This window comes from Carlito syrichta, unplaced genomic scaffold, assembly GCF_000164805.1.
Source record: "Carlito syrichta isolate Samal-C Ts95f unplaced genomic scaffold, Tarsius_syrichta-2.0.1 Scaffold313389, whole genome shotgun sequence".
NCBI classification, from domain to species: domain Eukaryota; kingdom Metazoa; phylum Chordata; class Mammalia; order Primates; family Tarsiidae; genus Carlito; species Carlito syrichta.
Genome location: NW_007257485.1, coordinates 378,799 through 391,453, shown reverse-complemented (window position 1 = coordinate 391,453; position 12,655 = coordinate 378,799). Strand labels below are relative to the sequence as shown.

The 12,655-nt window shown below is 37.2% G+C and overlaps 1 protein-coding gene across 1 annotated transcript in view; it reads right to left on the bottom strand.

Annotated features, from left to right (window-relative positions):
- HPGD (hydroxyprostaglandin dehydrogenase 15-(NAD)) overlaps nucleotides 1–12,438 on the bottom strand; it is a 32,727-nt gene extending 20,289 nt beyond the window's left edge. Inside the window, exon 1 of the mRNA XM_008070407.2 lies at nucleotides 12,305–12,438. The gene's annotated coding sequence lies outside the window, so the exon portion shown is untranslated. The remainder of the gene's footprint in view (nucleotides 1–12,304) is intronic.
- Nucleotides 12,439–12,655: the final 217 nt, after the last annotated feature.

Below are 12,655 nucleotides of genomic sequence, written 5' to 3'. Positions count from 1 at the left end.
TAAAAGCTTTTGATCATTATAAGATTTTTATGCTACAGGTTGTATTCCAACAGCATGTTGTGTCACTTTAACTCAATGGTCAGCATCTTCCTTCATTCTCTACTTTGTTTTTACTTTCTAAATATTGGAAGTGAAACATATTTCCCCTTCTTCTTAGCATATGGTTCTCATGTCCAAGAATTCCATGCATGTCTGCTCTGTTTAATTCTCTTGATCTTGGAGAATAGAATAGTGGATACTCTTCATTTCCTCAGGTTTCCATTTTTCCCTTTTTTCTTTTGAACAAAAATTCCATTTTGCTCTTGCATCTACCTCTTCTCCGTAGAATACAAAGGAAGGTGCTCTCTCCAGAAGTGATGCAGACACTGGCTAATCTAAATAAATCATGGAAATGGAAATCCCATTCTCTCAGATATCGGCTGGTTTAGGAGCCAGTGTTTGACCCAGTTCTGGTCAGTGAGACCCAAGGGGCTATCAACGAGAGGTGGGGGAAGAATCCTGCTGAGAAACTTTTTGTGGCTCTTAAGAAAACCAGGAAGAAATGGTTCTACTGCCCTACTCAATGGCTTCATCTCTGTTCGATGACCAGAATGAACAAGTTATATTTGCTAGCATCCTGAAGATGAAACCAACAAAAAGAATGATAGTGGGAGGGAGGAAAAGCCCTTTGGTCCTGATGGTACCATTGATTTGTAGCATCAAGCCATACTCAACTCTGTGGTGTGTGGAATCATAATGGTTGGATCCAGCTTACCTGGAGATTTCTAGCTCCTGGGTCATGGTCTTCAGTAATGTCTATCACTTCAATGTGGCACTGCTTATGGCTATCCTTTCACTGTTTTGCTACTTATCTCCATGGGGAGACACTCTTCCTGAATTTATTCTAACATTTAAGAATTCACCACCACCAAAAACAACCTGGGAAATGAAACTGATATATAAAACCTTACTTTTCCTTTTAGACCTAAGAACTCCTCTCCTTTCCAGCTCAGACTTTTTAAAGTGAAAATCTTTCTTGACATCTTAAATCTGACTTTTTAAATGGTTTACAATGTTGTGAAGAAAATGATACAATAGCTGGGTGTGGTTGTTCATGCCTTTAATCCTAGCACTTTGGGAGGCTAAGGCAGGAGGATGGCTTGAGTCCAGGAGTTTGAGACCAATCTGGGCAACATAACAAGACCTGGTCTCCACAAAAAAATTTTAAAAATTTAACCAGTTGTGGTAGTGTACACCCATAGTCCCAGCTACTTTGGAGGGCGAGGCAAAAGAATGCTTGAGCCTATAATGTCAAGGCTGTGGTAAGCCATGACCATGTACTGCACTCTAGCCTGGGCAAGAGTGAGACCCCGACTCACCGAAGCTGAGAGCACACGCTGGTGTTTACCTTCTTTTTATCATTAAAAAAATCCTTTTTGAGTTTTCTTGGCAAGCATTCAGGGATTTCTCTCCTACCTAATAGAAGTTCCAGAACAAAACAGTAAATTGAAGGTTCTGTTCATTTAAGCCATATGTCAGTTTGATATTAAGTAGGCTTAGGGAGAGTGGATGAAATCTCTACATGAATCCCTTTAAAAAGGAGAAAAACAAGCATTAATTGTTTATATAAGATGGGAAAAATGTAGATGGCTGAAATTACTGAAGTCAGTTAGATTCTGTTAGTTTCTGCCCAAGTCTCCAGCATGTCTGAACAGAATTTCTGTTTACACTTATTGGCGCTATGCTTTCATTCTCAGGTATTTGCAGCTTTGCTGACACCTGACTTTTGTGTTTTTAACATCTGTAAGACGGAGTCAGATAGAAAATTTGGGAATGTTGAAACTTTACTTAATTAAAACAATACTTATCTCCACACCTTTGGTGGAGAAAAAGGGATTATTTTTCTCATCCATTATCAAGTTAAGAACTGAGTAACTTTTCAAATGAAAGTGTTCCTAACCTGAATCTACAAGACAAAGTCTAATATTTTGGCTATGTACAAATGACATTTTTCACCTTTCTCTGTTACTATAACAATCTCTTCCTTATCCCAGATTATATTATATATTAAAAGAATTGTTTTAAAACAAAAGAGTAAAATGTTTCCTGTTAATATTCTAAATATTGTTTGCCCTTTAGCAATGTTTATAGATCTTATGAATTGAGTAATTATAATATCAAGCATCTAGAAAAAAAAAAATTATAGATGTTTCTAGATACAAACAAAAATAACTGGAATCTATATTATTATTTTAGCCCCAATGTTTAATTGCACATAGAGAATTTAAAAATTTCAATTGTTGACAAAATGATCTAATTAATACATGATTGTTCAATATATTTGGTTATGAGGAGACAAACTTATATGTAATACCAAAACTATATTATTTGTTATATTACAAATCTTAATTTTTTCATTAAAGTATTATATTACTTAAAATCACTCTCATAAACTCTCCCATGATGGGAATAATTCTCTGGTAATAGAGATAATTGAATAAATGTAATAGTCTACTTTTTAAACTCTCTTCTTATCAGGCATCATGTCTTTCTATAACACACACATGCACGCACATACATGTGTGCACACGCATACAAACACACACGCCTTTTCATGACTGAAATTCCCAATGTGTTATTTCTATATTTCCTCTTAGTTAATTTAAGGTCCTCATAGTACACTGTAATTTTTTATAAGTCAGGGTCTCATTCTGTCACCCGGGCTGAACTGCAGTGGTACAATCTTGGCTGGCCGCAGGCTCTAACTCCTGGGCCCAGGCAGGCAATCCTCCCCCTTAGGCCTCTGAGTATTTGAGACAATAGGCGCATGCCACCATGCCCAGTTATTTTTATTTTTATTTTTTTTGTAGAGATGAGGTCTCACTATATTGCTCAGGCTGGTGTCAAACTGCTGGGCTCAAGCAATCCTCCCACCTCAGATTCCCAAAGTGTTGAGATTATAGGCATGAGCCACTGCACCTGACTGACTGTAACTTTAAAAAAATCTGGTATATAAATCACGCAATTTTGCCTTTCAGGTTCTTTGTGCTTTCTCCAGCCCAGTTCTCAAGGAATTCTAATAAAGTTGACTATTTTTTTTTCCTGAAATCCCTTTGAATCCTTTATCTTTTCATGTTCAAATTTTTCCATTTTTGTTTGTTTTAGGGCTAAGTGTTATTGTCTTTCCCATTGTTGGAGTTACTTACTATTTAGCAAACTCTGCCTAACAGTGAAAAGTTCAAATGGATCTTTAGATATTATAGAGTACCAGTTGCAGTAAGTAGTTACTGATTTAATTTGTAATCTACATCCTTCTGAGTCAAGTAAAATAGCACATTTGACAACATGTTTCTATCTACTTCCTTAACTCTTCATTGGAGGTAGAATAAGGCAGAGGGATACACATCCATAAAAGTAGGCTAGTGAGAAAAATGTAGGTTTTGATAACCTGGAAGGAAAAGCCAATTCACTGAAAGAATACCATGCATCAGCACTGTGCTGGTGAGTCACACAAACTATGGCTTCTTTAAGCTTAAAGGTCCTTAGAAGAAGGCAGTTGACCTTCCCTATTTCACAGACTGGGAAGTTCAAGATTGGAGAAATAAAATAACAGTTTGTTAATTGTAGATTCTGGACTGGACCTTAACTTTGATTAATTCCAAATGCATACCTTTCCTAGCGCAAATCTTTAGTAAACTAGTGTATTTCTGGAGAAAAAAAAAAAACAAAACTCCTGCAGTAGCCATCTCTTTTGTTTAATTTTTATTTAAATTTTATTTACTAGATATATGCTCAAATTGAATGATAAATCCCATCTCAGTAGGAATGCATTATCTAGGTTTATGAAAGCCTCAGAAAGTTGAAGAACATTACAGAATTACCTTATCAATATTCAAAGTTAAGTCTACCTCTGCCTGATTGCCAGACTGACCTTTGGTAGTTTTGCAAAGACCCACTCTTTCCTGACATTCCTTGTGAATTCTGAGCAGCCATAAATAAAGCTGCTGTTGTTGGTTTCGAACCAAGGAGGAAGTAAAGAATAACCTAATGAAACAAAAGACCAGAAAGAGTTATGGTGTATTCCTTGTGCGGGAAGAGTCATGAGATAAGCAGAGTGGAAAATAAGGAAAGGATAAGTTTGGCAAGGAATAAAAGTGGAAGGACAGATGATACTGTCTGGAACAACTGATGTATTAGGAAATCAGCCAAACATTGCACTGAAACAGAAATGAATATGTGAGTATGAAAAATATGATATACAGGTAATGGCAACTGATCCAGTAACTATTAATTAACTTCTTCTCTATAAGGACATAAAACAATGGTTTTCTTTTTCTTTCTGAGTTGCGTCTTACTCTGTTGCCCAGGCTGGTGTGCAATGGCTCGATCATGGTTCATCGCAGTCTTGATTTGCTGGCCTCAGGTGATCCTCCTGTCTCTGCCTCCCAAGTAGCTGGGACTACAGGCATGTGCCACCACACATGACTAAGTTTTGTTTTATATTTGGTGGATATGGGGTCTCACTATGTTGCCCAGGCTGATCTCAAATTCCTGGACTCAAGCAATTCTCTCACTTCAGTCTACCAAAGTGCTGGGATTATAGGCATGAGTTACCACACCTGGCCTAGTTTTCTGCTTTGAAAGAACTTATGATCTACCAGCATAAATTACATAAAATAATTCTGAAAAAAAAAATCGAAAATTTGGTAAGCTCTATGAGAATAGTATAAATATGCTTTAGAAAATTTAAGAAGAAGGACAGCTACATGGTAAAGTCCTTTAATTAAGTGGTTACTCTAACACAGGGAGTAACGTGGAAACACACACACACACACACACACACACACACACACACACACCATGGAATTGTATAAGACCCAGGGAGGAAAATTATATCTAGAGTAGAGTTTAAACTACACACAAATATTTGCATTACAGTAACAGAGATAATCAAGGTGAAAGGACAATTGGTCACACTCTTATTTACCCTTGCAATGGGTGTAGATGGGAGGAGAAGCAACACATTTTAAAGTTTTGCATGAATAACAAAGGTCATATCTTGTTCCTTCCATGTAATATTAAACAAATGCTATCAGTTCCTGAAGTTAAGCTAACAAGTGGCCTATGTTAGCAGAGTTCTTAGAAAATTAAAGGTTGACTAAATTTCAATGGAGAAGGATCCAGGAGGGTTAGTTGTAACCAAAGGATCACAATAAAATTCCCCTGGTCTTCCAAAATTTCTTATTTACTTATAACGTAGGCACTTTCTAGCATGGGGCAGATATTTATTCATGTAGGCTACCTTAAAGCAAACACACTCTCTCAGCTGAATGAAGACAGATAATTAGAAATCTACCTTTGTAGATCTGCCTTTGTAATAACTGCCAGACTGTTTTCATGTTTCTCTATATTAACTCAGATCATTGCATGCTGTTTCTGACAGCTGACTTCTCAGAGAAAAGACAGTATTTGTCCATTATGTATGCACTGAATATACAAACTTTATACCCTAGTGATCTTCATCTGTAAAATACCTGTAGATATTACTGATGAAGCTATTAAAATATTAGTAGTAATGCTAAAGAGAGAAAGCTGCTTTGCAATTTGTACATTTATACTGGGATAGCTTAATTTGGAAAAATTTCTCATCACTTTAGTGGTTTTGGAACGTGGCATAAGTTAATAAAAACATACTCTTAAAATTTTCTGTAGTTCCCAATCGGCTGTATATTCAAAACTTTTGCCTTATCAGGCTACCAAAGGGTGTAATAAGGTATGGTTCTTAATAAATCAGGGATAACCACCAAAGATTGAATATAAAATGTACAATATTTTTTACCAGCAGAAGAAAATTAAAGCTATCCAATGGATTTAGGAAAGGATTGGAAAAAAAAAGAATAAAAACAAAACAAAAGAGTAAATATAAAAATATAAAATAGAAGATTAATAATAAATATAAATGGCTTAAATTTACAAATATGTTTAAAGAGCAGATGTGATACAGTGGATAACATGCCTGACCACAGGTAAGGAGACTGTAATATTTCACAATATGCCATCAGCAAGAGGCAAATTTAAAATAAAAGGTTACATCTTTAAAACAAAGGAATGGAAAAATATATGCCTAGGCAATTGTGAATCAAAAGAAAATGATGGAATACCAAGTTAATATTCAAAAATACGGAATAAGTAAAAAAATCACAGGCATAAAATTAGGGGTATAACTTTACTTAAAAACAAATTTAAAAATCAATAAACTATAATCATCAGCAATTCATGCTCGGAGTATCATAGGTTTATAATTTACAGAGTTCAAACTTACAGAATTACTAAAAAAGATAGGCACGTTGCCATTTGTTACTTGAGATATGAGTACATTCTGCTGAGAAACTGACAGATCAAGGAGATAGAAGTAAACCATGATACAGGTGACTCCTGAATCAAGTAGGAACATTACAAGAAAAGAAAATCATAAGCTGATATAATTTATGAGCACAGAAACACAAACACTAAATTAGGTATTTAATATGAACATTCATGGAATGCTATATTAAACATTCACATACCATAATAAAGAAACACTTGGTCAGGAGATGTAAGAATGGTTCTCAGTCAGAAATATTTCATTTACCTCATTACATTACTACACTGAAGTAGAAAAAAATCATAGAATTGTATCAACTCAGATAAAGTAGCTATCAGGTCTTTCCATACACATATACATATATTTGCAGTTAGAATCACAGAACTATTTTGGAGAAACTCGACAGATGAAAGTTATTTTCAAATATAATAAACCAGAAACACTGGAGACAGAAGTTTAAAAGGACTGCTAGGAAGGTGTTTGTACTGTGAAATAGCACCTTCATTCGTTAAAGGACTTTAGGTATCAGTTAAGTTTAGGGAACAACTGTATACCCTTCTTAAAGCGGAGCTTACAGATTTAGCTCTTTCATGGACTGGTGTAATTCTCATTGCCTCTACCAAGTTATTATTGCAATTAGGTAATTACTCATGAAAATTTCAATTTAAGTCAAAAATGTATTGACCAAGCACCGTCTTCAAGATACTGTGTTGACTGCTGAGACAGAAACAAAGAAAAACAGCATGGTTCTTGTTTTATGGAGTTTATCATTTCCTGGGAGTGTAACACGGAGTGGGAGGGCCACTCCCTGTTCTTCTATACCTACACAGTGATCACATTGGATTTTATAACTGCCTTCTTTGCAAGACTAGTAAGAATGACTTTACCAAGGGAAGGGTGATCCCATGTACAGTTTGTTTTAGCTAAGGTCTGAGTTTTACTAAAACCCAATATCTTACGTCAAGGATGTTTATAGAATGAGATATTGTGACACAATGGATAAAAGAGAAACTTTATTTCTTATTTCCGCCTTTTGTATGAGCTAAATAATCATCAAACATTGTGGAATTTACACACACACACACACACACACACACACATACACACACTTTCTAAATAAAAATATCTTACTAACTATAAAGTTCAACTGTCACTTTAACTGTTTTCTGTTATATGTCTGCCATTTAATTAAGATTTATTTTTATCTAAAAAAGTTAAATCAAGGGTTAGCAAGCTTTTTCTATAAAGGGTCAGATTGTAAACATGTTAACTCATACGTGTCATAGAGTCTTTCTTACAACTACTCAACTCTGGATTGTGACATGTAAACAACCATTGACTGTGGCTTACACAAATGACTGTGACTAAATTCAAGAAAACGTGACAAACACTGAAAACTGAGTTTCACACGTTCATATATTTCATGTTATTCTTTTTTTGAGTCCTTTTGAATTTTTCAACCATTTAAAAATGTCAAAACCATTTGTAGTCTGCAGTCATACAAAAACAAGTGGCAAGACATTGGACTGTAGGTCACCGTTTACCAATCCCCGAGCTAAGCAATTATATTTTGTTCATATTTCCTTTTAATATTTTAAGACAGATTTATGTTCATGATTAAATGTCTTTAGAAAAGAAAACGTGTTTTTTTCTAGCTTTCTGTAACTTCCCTTTTTCTATATTGTAGGTCATTGTTTCTATGAATACAAGAACTTTTTTCTTTATAAACGGCAGCATGTTATTAAATAATTATCGGCAATAAACAAGGTTAAAATAGCTTACCAAATTAATTTGCAGGGTTTTTTCCCAGTTTTTCTCATTATTTACTCCAGCATTATTGACCAAAATATCCAATTTTCCAAAGTGGTCTACAACTTTTCTAAAAGTATCTAAAAAACAAAAACAAGACACTATAGATACATTCTTATTGTCCATATATACATTTAAATCACGTCCTATGGCATGAGGTGAATTTTAATTCATCGACCCTTGCAGTGAAAATTACACTCCTGGGCTGTGACTTTACTCCTTGCTTCTCAATGATTTGTGAACCAGCAGCATCAATCAGCCTTACTTGGGAGCTTGTTAGACGTGCAGGATTTTACAGAAACTGGTGGATCTACTGGATTGGAATCCCAACTTTAATGTATCCTTAGATGATTTGTATGCACATGAAAATTCTATAAGCAGTTACCTCATGGGGTACATTTTAGAGAGCTGAGCGTCCTAAGTTAAGTGCCCTTTGAAGTCAGTTTGGGCAGCCAGCATTTCCTGGCCCTAGAAAGTTACTGGAGCTCTATAACTTAGGCCAAGGATTCCCCATTTCCCAGCGATGGACTGGAACTGGTACATGGCCTGTTAGGAACCAGGCCGCATAACAGAAAATGAGCAGCGGGTGAACGACAGAAGCTTCATCTGTATTTCCAGCCAGTCCCCAAACTTGCTTTACCGCCAGCAGCCCGCCTTCTGTAAGATCAGCGGGCAGCATTAGTTCATTAGTTCTCCTAGGAGCTAGGAGCGGGAACCCCCCTATTGTGAACTACGCATGCGAGGGATCTAGGTTGCGAGCTCATTAAGAGAATCTAATGCCTGATGATGCTATATATATTTCATTATATATTGCAGGGTAATAATAATAAAAATAAAGTGCGCAATAAATGTATTGTGCTTGAGTCATCCCCAAACCATCCCACCTCCATCATCCGTGGACAGATTGTCTTCCATGAAATTAGACTATGACGGCCATCCTTTGGATAAGCCATATTCTGTTCATAAGATACTAAAATAATACAACTCTTCTTGTGTATTCAGATCCATTATGAGCATTTCAGGGAGTTTTTATATCCTCATAAGTAAAAATCTACTTTTCATTCAGTTGATTTTATTTCATTATTAGAACTTTGATGTTTACTATTTCTCTCCCCCCTCACTATTATTACTAGTCTGTGTAAAACCATGTTTGACTAGAACAAAGTTTGCATGGATTCTGAGGCCTGGATGTCTTTTATTACACTGGCCAATTCCATATTTGGTCCTTGCAAACCCTCCTTACCAGTCCAAACTAGTCTTGACCACCTTAGGATTGAGAAACTCATTGTTTCTCAAAGCAGCCTTTTACATGGTTCTATTAATGTAAACTATTTCCCTGGGATGTTCACCATTTGTTCTAATTCTATTACTTTAGATAATAGACAACAATGTGGTTGTTCTTCCATATAACATACATGTATTCTCAGATATCCATGTCAACGTACGAAGTCCTTGAAAAGCATAGGTCAACATAAACTTTATTTTGATTGAAACAAACTTATGGAATTATAAACACCTGCCAGCCATATTGGGGAAGATATGGATTAATCAATTCCCATAAGGATAAAGTACTATGCAAGTTAATCACTAGAAACATTATCAAGACTTTCTAATATGCACCCTCTACACTTGCTGTACTGGAATGCAAAACAACAACAACAAAACAAAATAAAAAACTGTTTACTTTTTTCATGGCACTTAAAAACTGTTTCCAAAGATCTCAAATTGGTTCCAGAAAAGGAACCAGAGAACTAACTTTTCTTTTTTTCCCCCCCTTCCATTTGAAATATGTTCCTTAAAGCTCACGGAAACATCCCCTACCTTATGGGAAATTAGGTTGTTAAAAAGGTATAGCTAATTGCTTCTGTAATTTTCTTCCCTTGTTCTGGTCTCCACTGCATTCCTTACACTCCACCCTTACCAAAGCATAGCAAATCATCTTCCTTCTGACAGCCCCCTGAGTTCTGGGCTCAAGTGACTTAAAGTCTAGCTCTCACTGACTTTCACGTGTTGTGGTTCTCTTTATAACTTATCTAAACTCTCTGGGCTGCAGCTTGTTCTTGTGTAAAGTGAGTTATGTCTAGATCATCTGTAAGAACCTTTTTACCTCAGTACTTTCGTGATTTCATTGTGCTTAAACAGTTTAAATAGTTGTAGGCAACAGTAAATCCTGAAATTGGAAGAATTAGTGCCATGTTTTCCTTAGATGCAAGTAACTGCTGATGTCCAGATAACATGTGGATTTCTCATGGTCAACATGCCTTCGCCCCGTCACTTATGATGTGTGTGAGCTTCCTCCTCCACTATCACTTATCCTTAAGGAATGTGTTTACAGACAAGGTACTCATTTTAAATACCAGGAAGCAAAGCAAATGAGGTCAAATGTCATATGTGAAACTATATACACTGAGACAGAAATGGCTTTCAGATGATCTATACCATTCCTGTATTCCAGCAGCATGGATGGTGGAATTTAACTTGATTCTACCCTTGACCCAAAATATCTCGTGCAATCAGCAACATTATCCTCTGGCAAAATACGAGGGGGCGCCCCCCAAAACTCAGAATTATATTTTAGAGGGTGGACCCCTTGTACAGGCTAGGTAAGTGTTCTAGGAATCCATCGACATCAATGTACCAGCAAGCATTGTTGAAAGAGACTTCATTCCACTTCAGTGAATTTTTTTTGGAGATTCTTTCAATGTTATTGCTCATTTCATGATGGGTGGTATACATAAACAACCCATCCATACTGCACTGAGTGCTTAGTAGCTTTTGACTACCACTAAGTAGTTTTTGACTAGCGACTTTTTGTGTTTCCCTGGAAGAAAAAAGTTCCCAAAGGGAAACATTTTGCCAATGTGGAAGAGGTGAAACAAAAAACCGCAGAAGCACTCAAAGGCATCAAAATCGATGCATTAAAAAATTGTTTTGAGCGGTGTAAAAGGCATCTCAATAGGTGTGTTGGATCAAATGGAGAGTACTTTGAAGGTGACTGAAGTTTAAACATGTAAGGATAATTACACAATTTAAAAAAATACATTCCAGGTTTTTTGGGTCTCTCCCCCTTTGTATGTTCCACTCCCTCTGTGTCTACAGATGTGTTCTGCTCATGCTTGTAATCCACATTATTGGTTTTTAGGCATTTTCAGGTCATAATTATGTAATTTCCTTTAAAACAATTTCCCTTAACTGTATGTAGGTACCTGCCTTATAACACAACACACTATTATTTCTCTTACAGAATATTTTAAAATTATTTAAAGATTTAGAAAAACATTTCATTTTAAAAATAAAAATAAATAAATAATAAGCAATAGTTTAACATTTAAAAGTGAACTTACACCTCATGTTCCTTCAAGAGCAGGAGCACTGCAGTGAACTTTATAAAAGTTTTCTGACCCATCTATTAAAAACGTGATTGAGTAAATTGTTAGGCATATTTTTTCTTTTTTTTTCCTCCAGAAATATCTATTTTTTCATGTAAATCCATTGGCCCTCTGTATCATCAAAGCTGTCTATTGTCTTTGCCAATATTATCCCAGATATCTCACCAGCAGATAGGGCTATTTTAAGTGAGTAGGCAGAAACAGAGAAGCATTGACGAAAGGCAGATGGAGACTTTTTTCTGCAATTCTAACACGGTATGGTTATCATTATTATTATTTTAAATTGCCATCTCATAAGAGAAAACATCTGGTCAGAAGCATCCAGCACTCCTGTGATCCTGATCCGTGCCCTTATCCTCTGACACGTTTAAATGAAAAGACGCTGCCACCTTTGACCATCATAGGACCCAGCTTCCTGGGAGAAGCTGTTTACCACAGTCCCTCGGCTTCCTTGAAGCTTTTCAAGCTCCAGCTGCGGTTTGAATCATCTCATCGTGGCTGTAGAAGCCCAGTCTCAGCACACATACGCAAAGGCGTTCAGATTACATTAAGTGCCGACAAAGGACTGAGATAAAAGGACTTCTCAAGCAGACCTGCCTGCCTTAGCTTGTGTGGCCATTGGGCTGTCAGAAGGAAACATAACAGTCTAAACGATCTTTGGGGGCTGCTGCGGGAGGCGGCCTGGCCGCACCTGGCTGGCTCTCCCGCCCGGCGCGCTCAGGGCACGTTCCGCGCTGAGGGACGGATCGATCCCCCTTCCTACCTCTCAGCTGCTGCTGGTCAGCAACGTCGCACTGGATGAATATTGTCTTCTGAGGTTCAAACTGCTCATCCAGGGCCACCTTACACTTGACACCTGCTTCAGGGTTCCAGTCCACCAGCGCTACCTGTAGGCGCGAGGAGAGGGTCGGACCGGAGCCGCTCAGGACACGGACAGACCAACGTGAAACAAACAAGCGCTCCCCTCCCGGACCTGCGAGGTGCCGACTAAGTTCGGGCTGCCTCCAGCCGCCCTCGAGGCATCCTCCGGAGCCTCAGCCTGGTTTTGGAAGCGGCACGGGGGGGGAGGCAGGTGCGGCCGCGGTGTGCCCCCGGGAGGCCCTCGGGCTTGCAG